We start from the raw sequence: 13,015 nt of genomic DNA, 5'->3' as shown, positions 1-13,015 counted from the left end.
AGACAACTACCGCGATTGGCCGAGCAAACTCTCATTCGCACTATGGGAATACCGAACCTCCATTCGAACACCGACAGACGCCACACCCTTCTACCTAGCATACGGTATGGAGGCGGTTCAACCGGTAGAGTTAGAGGTCCCTTCTCTATGCATCCTACTGGAGAGTCAAGTCCCCGAGGCGGAATGGACCCGTCGAAGGTACGAACAACTCACTCTTCTAGACAAACGGCGGCTCAACGCCTTGCACAACGTCCAGCTATACCAATGACGTATATAATGGGCATTAAACAAGAGGGTCAAACCCAGGAACATCCAGAAGGGCGATTTGGTCCTCAAGTCAGTTCAAGCACCGCTACCCGTCGATCCGAGGGGAAAATTCAAACCCAACTGGTCCGTGCCATACCTGGTCAAGAAGATACTTTCGGGGGGCGCAGTGAGACTGAGTGACCTAGATGGGGAGGACTTTACAAACCCGACCAACCTAGGCCAACTCAAGAAATACTACCCTTGAACCATAACAACCAACGATCCAAGCCTAGTTTTACAACTAGCGTCCACCTTAACCCTTTTCAAGTCAAGTTCCTCAAACGCGTCCTGATTTGAAATTGCATGTTTTATCGAGCCTAAGTTGCGGCACCTTTCCCGTTTCGAATGTCCTTTGATCTGTCAAAGGCAACGTCCATTTGCACTAAAATAAAAAAACCCCCTGAACTACGAGCATGGTTTGATTTCACCTCTTCAGGTGGATACGTAGGCAGTCCCTCTTATACATGAGGGATACGACCACAAAACCCAATCAAATTTACAAAGCATTTCGAACTACGATCATGGTTTGATTTCATCTGTCCAGGTGGATACGTAGGCAGTCCTTTCATACACAGGAAGGATACAACCATCCCCATAATAATAAAAAAAACATCACCCACATCAACTTTCAAAAAAGAAAACGGAAAACCATTCCCTTTCTCCACAAAATACCAAAAATAATCCTTTCTCCCTTCCTACAAAATCCCACTTTCCCAAGTGCAAACGTTTAAGACGATTCAATTCGAATTGCCTTTACAAAATGGATGGAAGAAACGAGCGTTCACAATTTTTGACACGAGTAATCCTCTTATTTAATTAATAATGGGAGGGATTACTGATGTGACCATAATTAGCGCATATTTAGCCCCTGAATTAGCCTTGTTCCCATGCTTTTTAGTGCATATTTGGGTCATTTATTGTCTTTAGTTCTTTGTTTTGCATATTCTTTGAGATTTTGATCCCTTGGTAGGAAAGGAGTGCAAATCTTGCATTTTTATGGCAAAACGAGACTAAAGATCGAATTCAATGACCAAGCATCAAGGAGAGACAAGATTAGAAGGCCTTTATACATATTATAGTAGATGAGCAATGTTTAGAAAGGATCCTTGAGTCCCCAAGGAAATCCCCAAGGATTTTATGAAGAAAAGAAAGAAGAAATGTTGCTAAGGCACAATCCGTGCGGTTTCTCCATAATCCGCCCGTCCTCCACAGCACAATCCATGCGTTTTCTCCTTAAGACGCTCGGGTTTGCAGCCACCAGAATCCGCCCGGATTCACCTAAAGACGCCCGTGTTCCACCACCATAATCCGCCCATCCCGACTCCAAAACGCACGGATTCCTGTACAGCGCAATTTCGTCTTCTCCAAGCTACAAAGAAAGAAGCCCTTCCTTCGAAAAATACCGGCTCCTCCCTGCTCAATCTAAAAAGTGTAATTACTAGTTTAGCCCTTAGTTAACCCTAATGCATACCCCCAATTTCCACTATAAATACCCCATTAGTCTAATTAGAAGAGGATGTTCTTCTTATCAATAATTAGAGTAGTTAATATCAATCAATTCTCTCTTAAGTATTGTAATCAACAATTAATCAAGTTCTAATACAAGTTTTATTTCCTTAATCTCTCTTTTGTTCATCCTTTATTTTGGGTAATTGAAGATTATATGGGTTAGTATTGGGAGATTGACAACCTCTCAATCAAGCATCAAGTACTTCTTTTATTCTTTGCTTTATTATTGGAATCATTAGTAGGTATAATTCTCTTAATCCCTCTTTAATTAATGTTAATTACTTTCATTTATTCATCATGTTTCCTTTTTTTGGTATGATTGACAACCTTGCTAGCATGATCAACATGATAATGAGTGAGTAGTGACCTAGCTAGGGTTAATGGGTAATTAGGGGAAACCAACATGGGAAATGATTCATGCTTAAATTAATATGCTTTCATGGTTTATTTGCTTGCTTGTTTTGATCTCAACTCATGCACATGTTATGTTTGATGAAATGTGAGCCTATGAATCCTTGCATTTTTTTACCCATCACCTATCCTTTCAATGAGACTTGTAAGACATAAACCAACTCGAGTCTCATTAGACCATGCATGTTGTTGAGTAGGGAAGACTAAGTCGACTTGTAGGTGTTGTACAATCTAATCGATTCGGCTCCGGGACCCAAACTTTCCTAGGATTGTAAGATATAACCCAACTCAATCCATCACAACAATAATTGCTTGCTTATAATTTGAGAACATGTTTGTATGATCAATTCCCATGATTCCCCTATGACCCCATGACACCCTAGTGCTTTTTATCAATTGTTTACAACCCTTTTAATTCATCTTGCTTGTTTATTTCCATTGCTATTTTAGTTTAGTGACCTTCTACATCAACCCAAATTGTGACACCCCTAAGACACCACTAGTTTTAATAGAAATCTCATCTCACTTCCCGTCCCTTGGGATCCGACCTTTACTTGCCTCTTTACTAATTGTAGAGTTGTTTAGGAAGCTATAAATTGTGTTTTGATTCGGATGTGACCCAACGACCACATCTATTTAATTGTGATCACGAAACGGACCGATCAAAAATGGCGCCGTTGCCGGGGACGGTGTTTACTTGATTTAGATTTTTTTTTTATTGTTATTAGTTGTGTCTTTCTTCACCTTGGGGAAGTAAAACTTCTCAAGGTTTGTTCTAACTGTTTTCGAGTTGTTTGATATTTTTCATGTCTAGAAGGTCACAAGGTGATTTGTTACCTTTTGACCGTGAAATTGAAAGAACCTTGACAAACAATAGGAGATTTGCTAGGAGGAATTTGAGAGGTATTAGTGAGGTTGTTCAACCAACTATTGAGTTCATCAACCCTTTTGCAAGAGAAGGTGAGGAGAACCCATTACGAAATACCCTACAAAATCAACCTACAATGCCTAAATTTTCATCACATTCCTTACCCACCGAGGAGAACCTACCCAATGGTACTCCCACACCACAACATCTAACCGGAAATTTTATTGCCAAATCCGCCTTTATCCAATTAGTCAAAAGGAGCCAATTTGGGGGGATGCCTAGTGAAGACCCTCATTCTCATATGGAAACCTTTTGTGACTATTGTGATGCGATTTCTCAAACCGGTGTGACTCAAGACCAAATTCGATGGGTCTTATTTCCTTTTTCTCTAATTGGCACTGCGAAACAATGGTTGAAGGGTCTTGATAAGGCCACTCTCGGAATAGATTCTTGGAAGAAGTTTGCTCTAGCTTTATACAAAAAGCTCTACCCACCGGAAAAGACTAACATGCTAAGAGCTCAAATTACGGGTTTTAAGCAAAGGGATGCAGAATCTTTGTATGAAGCTTGGGAGCGGTTTAAGGGAATTTGTCGCTCATGTCCTCATCATGGACTTAGCGAATGGTTCTTGGTACAACAATTTTGGAACGGTTTATATGAAGATTCAAGGAACATTCTCAACATGGGATCAAATGGAATGTTCACCGAAGTTGATGACAATCAAACATGGAACAAGATTGAGGAAATGGCGGTCCATAACTCACAATATAGTAGACCTCGCAAGGCTACTAGAGGAGGAAAGCATGAAGTGGACTCCGTTACTCAATTGGGTGCTCAACTTAGTGCTCACATTGACACAATCAATTTGAAGTTTGAAAAAGCTATGGCTAGACTTGAAGAAGTCTCAAAATCACCAAAGCATCATGTTAATGCCATGACGGCATCCTCATCAATCCCAAGTGGGATATGTGAGAATTGTGGAACTTTGGGACATGACCAAAGTGAATGTAGGGGAACAAACGAACAAGTAAATGCTTTCCAAGCATACAAGAGTGGTACCCCTTATTCCAATTATTACAATGAAAACACCAAGTTTCACCCAAATCTCTCATACAAAAGCCAAAATGTTCAAAATCCTCAAACAACTTACACTCCACCTCCCATGAGAAACCAAAATCAAAGACCCTTTTACAACCAAAACCAAGGTTACAAAAATCAAAATCCATACAATCACCAAAATGACCAAGGTTTTGATGTTCAAAAACCGGTCCTCCAAATGCAAAAGAATCAACAAGAGTTTTTCACTCAAATGCAAAAATATAGTCAAGCAAAGGAAACCACCATCAACAATATTCTAGCTCACACCAAGATGTTGGAAACACAATTGACTCAACTAGCATCTTCAAGCTCACAAAGACAAAAGGGGCAATTACAACCTCAAAGTAATCCCCCAAGACATGAAACGGTTAGTGCCATTCACTTAAGGAGTGGTACAAGGTATGAAGCACCGAAGAAGCAAGTTGAGGATGAAGTTGTGGAAGCTAGTGATAAGGAAGAAATTGTGCAAAACTCCAAAGATGGAGAATCATCAAAAGAAGAAATTTCAAAGAAAAATGAAGACAAGGTCAAGGAGAAGGAGCCCATTGTGATTAGACATCCTTTTCCAAGTCGTCAAGCCAAGCCCAAATTTGATGACCAACTTGGAAAGTTTATGGAAATTGTGAAAAATTTGGAAGTCTCAATTCCTTTTACGGAATTAATCAATCACGTGCCGGCCTATGCGAAATACATGAAAGACATCCTCACAAAGAAGAAGTCGATCCGGAAACTTGAGACTATCGCCTTCACTAAGGTGAGTAGTGCAATACTTCAAGGGAGTTCACCTCCAAAACTAAAGGATCCGGGAAGCTTCTCAATACCGTGTACCATTGGCGACACCACGATCAACAAAGCCTTATGTGATCTAGGGGCTATTGTGAGTGTTATGCCGTACTCGGTAAGTAAAAGGTTGGGGATGGGAGAGCTTAAATGCACCAATATCACACTCCAAATGGCCGATAGATCGACGAAGACACCATTAGGGATATGGGAAGATGTCCCCGTGCGAATTGGGAAGTTTTTCATCCCGGTGGACTTTGTCATTATTGATATGGAGGAAGACTCCAATTTCCAATCATTCTTGGAAGACCCTTCTTACACACCGCGGGTACGGTGATTGATGTAAAACATGGTGAGCTCACTCTAGAAGTGGGAGATGAGAGTATAACTTTTAATCTTGACAAGACTATGAGAGCTCCCCGTTTACATGAACCGTGTTTTATGATCGATCATTATAGTCGGAAGGATGAAAGGAAGAAGTCGGAACTCCAATGGAAGAAGAAAATTGAAGATGCTCCATTCAAAGAGCAAGTGAATTGTGACAAAGAGAGCTTTCAAAGCTCATCAAAGACAAGCAATGAAGAAGATGGCCTCATTGGCCAAGAACAGGAAATGGGAAAGTTGTCTCCATCAAATCAAGAGATTTTCAATGATCAACTTAATGAAGTTTGTGGTCTTTGGGCCGACGAATTTGAAGGGATTTTTAATCCCTACATTGGTAGTGCCATCGATCAAGACCGACAACAAGGGCCAAGGTCTATTGAAGACCTTTACCATGATAATGAACAAGCTTTTGATTACTTTTTCAAGGTGTTGAGCAACATCAACAACACCTTGAACATGCCCCCTTGACATCTCATCAAGAATGAGAGTTTGGTGGAGTCCTCCCTAAACCACCATTTGTAAATAATTCTAACTCCCTAACTTGCATTTCAATTCTTGTATTGCATTTTTGTTATTTTTGGATTTTTATACTTTGATCAAGATAATTATCATGTTTGAGAGAAGTGAGGGAGGGATTAATAATTTCAATTAATGTGTAGTGCTTTAGCTTAGTGTGGGGATGACAATTGCCTAGGCTATCCATGCCTTAGTAGTGCCCCCACAATGAAGAACACAAGATTTGAAGAAGAATGGAAGAATGACAAGGGATATGCATTGTACACGGATGGAACTGAATCCGGGTACAAAGGGGTCGAATCCGAGCGGATTCAGGAAAATCCGCCCGTTTTCAAGCAATCCGGCCGTGTTGGGTAGAAGACGCACGTCCTAAAATGAGCTGAAGTTTTGAAATTTTTGACTGTCAGCGAATCCGGGTGTCCTACATCCAAATCCGCCCGTCTTAAAAAAGCCGCCCGTCCTGAAAGGAAGACGCTCGTCTTCTTGGCTGAGGAAAACAAGAAAAATTCCTGGACTGAAATCCGCCCGTCTTCTACAGAAGACGCCCGTCCCGTGTTTGCAAATCCAAGCGTCTTCCCTTAAAGACGCCCGTCTTTAGGCGAGTTTTTCCCAACCCAGAAAAGGCAGAATTCGCCCGTCCCGAGCAGAAACCGCACGGATTGCCCCTGCAGTTCGAATTTTTCGGGCTTTATAAAACCCCTCCCACATTCATTTCTTCATTCCTTCATTCATAACACTACTCAAAACCCTCAAAACCCTCATCCTCTCCATCACAAAAACAAAATCCCTCAACTACATTCACCAAAATCAAATCAAAACATCCTTTTAATAGCAAATCAATCACTCCTTTTTCAATAAAAATCAAAACCAAGCACAAAATCTTCAACCTTTGAGTCGATTTTTGAATTCATAAAGGCAAAGCCTTTCATCTTTAAATCGATTTGGGTACACTACAAATTGAAGATTTTTCACTCTTTTCTTGGTTAATTCATCAATGGCAAGGACTAAGGGAGCAACAAAGGCAACAAAGGCAAAGGCACCAAAGGCAAAGAAACTTTCATTAAGGCAAAAGACTTTTCAAGCAAAGAAAGCATTGGCTATGGTGGTAGCAAACCCAAACTTGGAAGTGCAACAATAACAACAACCTTCTATGGGAGCAACAACATCTACTACTCCGGAAATTGATCAACTTGCAAACTATCCGGAGGTAACTTTCATTTCCAAAACCCATAGGGACACTTTTGCTAAGTTTGCTAGAAAATCATTTCAATCCACCAAGTTTATATGTGAAGATACCTTAAATAAGTTGGGTGTCCTTGAGCAGACTAGAGCCTTTTTCAAAGCCATGGGGTTGGAGAAATTGTTTGAATCAAAAGAATTGACATACCCCTCCCTTACCTTAGAATTTTTGAGTTCTTTGAAAGTTAACAAGGTTGAGACTATGGAGAACCTCGAGTTTCGTCTAGCTAATGTTAGTAGGCGCATCTCCTTTAAGGAATTGGGTGAAGCTTTGGGTCTTAGTGATGAACCGAGTTATTTTAAGAATGTTGGCAAATATGACCCCGACTCTCTTTGGAAGGCGATTTCCGGAAGGAAATTTGAAGACTTTCATGCGAGTCGTGCTCTTTTAGTCCACCATCCGGGCATAAGAGTATGGCACAAGGTCGTAGGGAACACCATCAATGCAAGAAAAGACACCAACCATTTCACCAAACTCGTTTTTGTTCTTCTGGAATCGGCTTTGAACATTGGAAGAGTACACACCAAGCCTTTCAACTTTCTAAGGCTCTTGGTGGATAGATGGTTCAACATTGATTGTGGGAAGAAAGGCACTACCGTTAGTGTGAATGGAGGCCTAGTCACTATCCTAGCTAAATACTTTGATCCTAACTTCAACAAAGATAACAAGTATGAGGCGAAAGAAGGTGGTCATCTCGTTGATTTGCATACTATGATACACAAGTACAAGTGGGTTGCCCATAACCCTCTTGACACCAAGTACGGATGGCTCACTAGTGAGGCTAGTTCTTTCACTTTGCCTTCAAAGATTTGTCGATTGAGTGTCCACCGGACCAATTATCTACTTCCCCTTTCAAAAGAGGCCGAGTATATTATCCAACAACAAAAGGGTGAACTTGAAATACCCTCCTCTTCCATTATCACACCACCTTACCCTTTTGAGTACCAAGAGTTCAAGCCGGAGGGTGTTGAAGCAAGAAATGATTATTTGACTCTTCTCATGCAAGCAATGCACAAGAAAGCCTTTGAGGATCGGAAAAATGCTTACTTAGCTCAATATCCACCCCTCTTACACTTAGCTAGGCAAGGACTACTTGACCCATCATGTCCTTTGCCTAGTTGGGCGGATAAGGAAGTCCTATTTCCGAGTGCATCTAGGGTTGTTCCGGGTGATAATGAGGTTGTTGGTAATGAAGAAGTTGATGATAACATTGATGAAGAAGCTAGTGAAGAAGGAGAAGAGGATGATGAGCAAGGTGAAGAAGAAGGTGAAGAAGCAAGTGAAGAGGGAAGTGGCAATGAGACCACTTCTAATGAGGAAGATGATGATAGTGATGATATGATGGAAGATTAGCAAGCTTTGGAGGCTCCTACCCTCTCAAGGTTTATCTATTTCTCTCTTTGTTCTATTTATTTATTTTTCTTGATCATTGTTGGAGTGGTCCTAGCACCATAGAGGACTCACACCTCGGTACCGTTGAGGTGTCTCATTTTATAGTTCCCACTTTCAAAATCCAAAATGACAAATTAGTTTCATGCATTGCATAGTGTGTGCATGAACTACACCCATCCTTGGACATTAGCAATAATGTCTAGATCGGTTTGGGGAAGTTAATGCATACACAACGGGAGGTAATCTAAATTATCCTCTCCGTCATAAACAAAAACCATGCATCATGTAGTATAGACTAGTGTAGCTTGCATTTAATGTAGAAATCATGCATCATCTTTGCATAATTTCCCATCATTTTGGCCATTGAGGACAATGCCCATATTAGTGTGGGGATGGGGAATTCTAACTTAACTTTTATTCAAAAATCCAAAAAAATTGAAGAATTTCAAAAAACCATAAAAATTTGAAAATTGAAAAACCCAAAAACATGTTTATCCCTTTTGTAGTGTAGTTATATTGTATATATTGTATATATTGTGTTTGCTCTATCCTTGTTCACATTGATTGACTATGCCACATCCGAGACATGAGGATCATGAAGACCGCATGGTATGATCTTTCCAATCTCCTTTTTCCTCTTTATGTTAATGACTATGTGGCTTTATTTTGATTGATGCGGTATAATAATGTGAATTTAGGACTTGCATTTAGTTTATATGTCATATTAGTTGATAGAATCACTTGCATTAGGATGAATATATTAGTTGCATCATTGCATGTAGTTGCATTTAGATAAAACATTTTGAAAAGTACCTAATTGAGAACTTTGACAAGAGCAACTAAGCCATTACAAATACTTTTTCAACTTAAGACTTTGCCTACTAGAATGGTTGTGAAACACTTTAGATAGTGTCATACTAGTGTCTTTTGACCCATGACCCAAAGCCTAGTCAAGGGTTTGCATGTGAGTCACCTATCCAACCCCGTGATGTGATGTGGACTTGGTTAACTTGTCTAGGTGACCTTGTGGTAAGGCAACCCAAAAATATTTTCTATCAATAAGCTTAAAGTGCTCATTTCAAAGAATTTTGTCATGTGGAAGTAATTTATTGCCAAGGAAACCCCAAATGTTATGAAATGTTGAAATGTTGAGAAATTTAATTGTTTTGATGGAGGCGTACCACTTCGATGTGCTTTGGAGCGGGATCCATTGAATTGGGCCCCCACACGGTTGTGAATTCGGCCGCCCAGAGACAGAGTGACTATCACCCCTAAAAGCTATTGTCAAGAGGTTAACCGGTTGCCTAATAAGCGATTGGCGAAAGCAAAAGATACTAGCCCGAAAGGGACAAACCCCATCTTAAATTTTTGAAATGTGAAAGTGAAATGAGGACAATTTTGAATACTAGTCATATCCACCCTTGTTTATAAAGATTTGAGCATTTCATTCCCAAAAAGCCTTTTTGTCAAGCCACTTTGTCGAGCTTGGGACGAACCATGACCTTTACTTTTGTAGAGAATTCGAGACTTGTCATGTCATATGCTACTAGCATCATAGGGATCATCATTCCACCACCATCCGATCGCTCTTGACGAAAGCATTTGGAAATTGAGGACGAAAGTAGTCTAGTTTAACACCATTTGGAGGTGATTTTGTGCCATCCTCTTAGCCTTAGTAATTTGTTGAACTAGTATTTGTGAAGGATTACATGCTCTTAAATTTGTTCTCTTTTAGTTGCCTCCGCCACTTGATGAGGAAGTGGCTATTCCTTTTGTAGATGCATCCATTATTTGATTTTGTGTGCTTAATGTTTGGATGTGTCGCCATTTTGGCAAGACCCACCTTGCCTTGCAAGAAGGCATCCTACCTCATGGTTGTCTTGTTGTGAGTTGAAGGGGCGGAGTGAGACCCGCTAATTGTCTCATATCGGCTATGTTATTAGGTTAGTTTAAATAATGGTCCTAGTCTTTGTCACCTCTTTACTCGGGACGAGCAAAGGTTCGGTTTGGGGATATTTGATGTGACCATAATTAGCGCATATTTAGCCCCCGAATTAGCCTTGTTCCCATGCTTTTTAGTGCATATTTGGGTCATTTATTGTCTTTAGTTCTTTGTTTTGCATATTCTTTGAGATTTTGATCCCTTGGTAGGAAAGGAGTGCAAATCTTGCATTTTCATGGCAAAACGAGACTAAATTGATCGAATTCAATGACCAAGCATCAAGGAGAGACAAGATTAGAAGGCCTTTGTACATATTATAGTAGATGAGCAATGTTGAGAAAGGATCCTTGAGTCCCCAAGGAAATCCCCAAGGATTTTATGAAGAAAAGAAAGAAGAAATGTTGCTGAGGCACAATCCGTGCGGTTTCTCCACAATCCGCCCGTCCTCCACAGCACAATCCGTGCGTTTTCTCCTTAAGACGCTCGGGTTTGCAGCCACCATAATCCGCCCGGATTCACCTGAAGACGCCCGTGTTCCACCACCAGAATCCGCCCGTCCCGACTCCAAAACGCACAGATTCCTGTACAGCGCAATTTCGTCTTCTCCAAGCTACAAAGAAAGAATCCCTTCCTTCGAAAAATACCGGCTCCTCCCTGCTCAATCTAAAAAGTGTAATTACTAGTTTAGCCCTTAGTTAAACCTAATGCATCCCCCCAATTTCCACTATAAATACCCCATTAGTCTAATTAGAAGAGGATGTTCTTCTTATCAATAATTAGAGTAGTTAATATCAATCAATTCTCTCTTTAGTATTGTAATCAACAATTAATCAAGTTCTAATACAAGTTTTATTTCCTTAATCTCTCTTTTGTTCATCCTTTATTTTGGGTAATTGAAGATTATTTGGGTTATTATTGGGAGATTGACAACCTCTCAATCAAGCATCAAGTACTTCTTTTATTCTTTGCTTTATTATTGGAATCATTAGTAGGTATAATTCTCTTAATCCCTCTTTAATTATTGTTAATTACTTTCATTTATTCATCATGTTTCCTTTTGTTGGTATGATTGACAACCTTGCTAGCATGATCAACATGATAATGAGTGAGTAGTGACCTAGCTAGGGTTAATGGGTAATTAGGGGAAACCAACATGGGGAATGATTCATCATTAAATTAATATGCTTTCATTGTTTATTTGCTTGCTTGTTTTGATCTCAACTCATGCACATGTTATGTTTGATGAAATGTGAGCCTATGAATCCTTGCATTTTTTACCCATCACCTATTCTTTCAATGATACTTGTAAGACATAAACCAACTCGAGTCTCATTAGACCATGCATGTTGTTGAGTAGGGAAGACTAAGTCGACTTGTAGGTGTTGTACAATCTAATCGATTCGGCTCCGGGACCCAAACTTTCCTAGGATTGTAAGATATAACCCAACTCAATCCATCACAACAATAATTGCTTGCTTATAATTTGAGAACATGTTTGTATGATCAATTCCCATGATTCCCCTATGACCCCATGACACCCTAGTGCTTTTTATCAATTGTTTACAACCCTTTTAATTCATCTTGCTTGTTTATTTCCATTGCTATTTTAGTTTAGTGACCTTCTACATCAACCCAAATTGTGACACCCCTAAGACACCACTAGTTTCAATAGAAATCTCATCTCAATTTCCGTCCCTTGGGATCCGACCTTTACTTGCCTCTTTACTAATTGTAGAGTTGTTTGTGAAGCTATAAATTGTGTTTTGATTCGGACGTGACCCAACGACCACATCTATTTAATTGTGAACACGAAACGGACCGATCAATTACAATTTCAACAATAAATAAAGCTCGATAAGTCTACAACATGTCATTTCTAAGGTGTAGACTAAAACACCTCACATAATAAAACTAGCACAAAACACACAATAGCTAGCTTGTACAACATAATAACAACTCACAACACTAATACAATATAATAATAAAGTGGGTAATAGAGGTCTTCACTCTTTCATTCTACCCTTGCCTTTTCCCTCGGGGTACATCTTCCCCATGTTCTTCTTGTTGGCCCACCTAGCATGGATTTCCTCCTCGGAACGGATCCTCAACGGATCTAACATAGCGACGGCCTGCGGTCTAGCACAAGACCCCATGTTCGACCTGAAACGAGCCATTGCACGGCCCACCATGTTCTTGGGACTCGAGCTTCTCCTCTTTGGTGGTCTCATCACATCCGAGCTAGCTCCATCAACATACTCCTCGAAGAAGGCACGGTTGGCCTTGCCAACCTCTCGATACTTCAGGTCGACAACCTCGTCCTTACGGAATTTGGACCTCTCTTCCAAGGACGGAGCACTTGACCACTTGACATAAGCGGGAGTCACCCATGTCGTGGCAACGAGATTTGGTACCTCCCAAAGCGGCCGAGTGGCCCACCATCTTTCGAAGACATCCACAAGCTCGGAGTTCCGGAAAACATTCTCTTGGACAAGGGTATCTTAAGCGGGCACCTTTTGCTGACGCCCCATTTGCCTCATGAGCCTTTCGAAGGAAGCAACCTTCAAACCCA

General features: G+C 40.5%; 1 non-coding gene across 1 annotated transcript; it reads right to left on the bottom strand.

Annotated features, from left to right (window-relative positions):
• Positions 1-3,602: 3,602 nt before the first annotated feature.
• LOC141637024 (small nucleolar RNA R71) lies at positions 3,603-3,709 on the bottom strand. Its single transcript, XR_012541588.1, has one exon. It is a non-coding gene; the product is annotated as a small nucleolar RNA R71 (small nucleolar RNA).
• Positions 3,710-13,015: the final 9,306 nt, after the last annotated feature.

The sequence above is a fragment of the Silene latifolia genome, chromosome Y, assembly GCF_048544455.1.
Source record: "Silene latifolia isolate original U9 population chromosome Y, ASM4854445v1, whole genome shotgun sequence".
NCBI lineage: Eukaryota > Viridiplantae > Streptophyta > Magnoliopsida > Caryophyllales > Caryophyllaceae > Silene > Silene latifolia.
The sequence above is the reverse complement of the archived record's forward strand: the minus strand, read 5'-3'. Positions and strand labels throughout refer to the sequence as shown.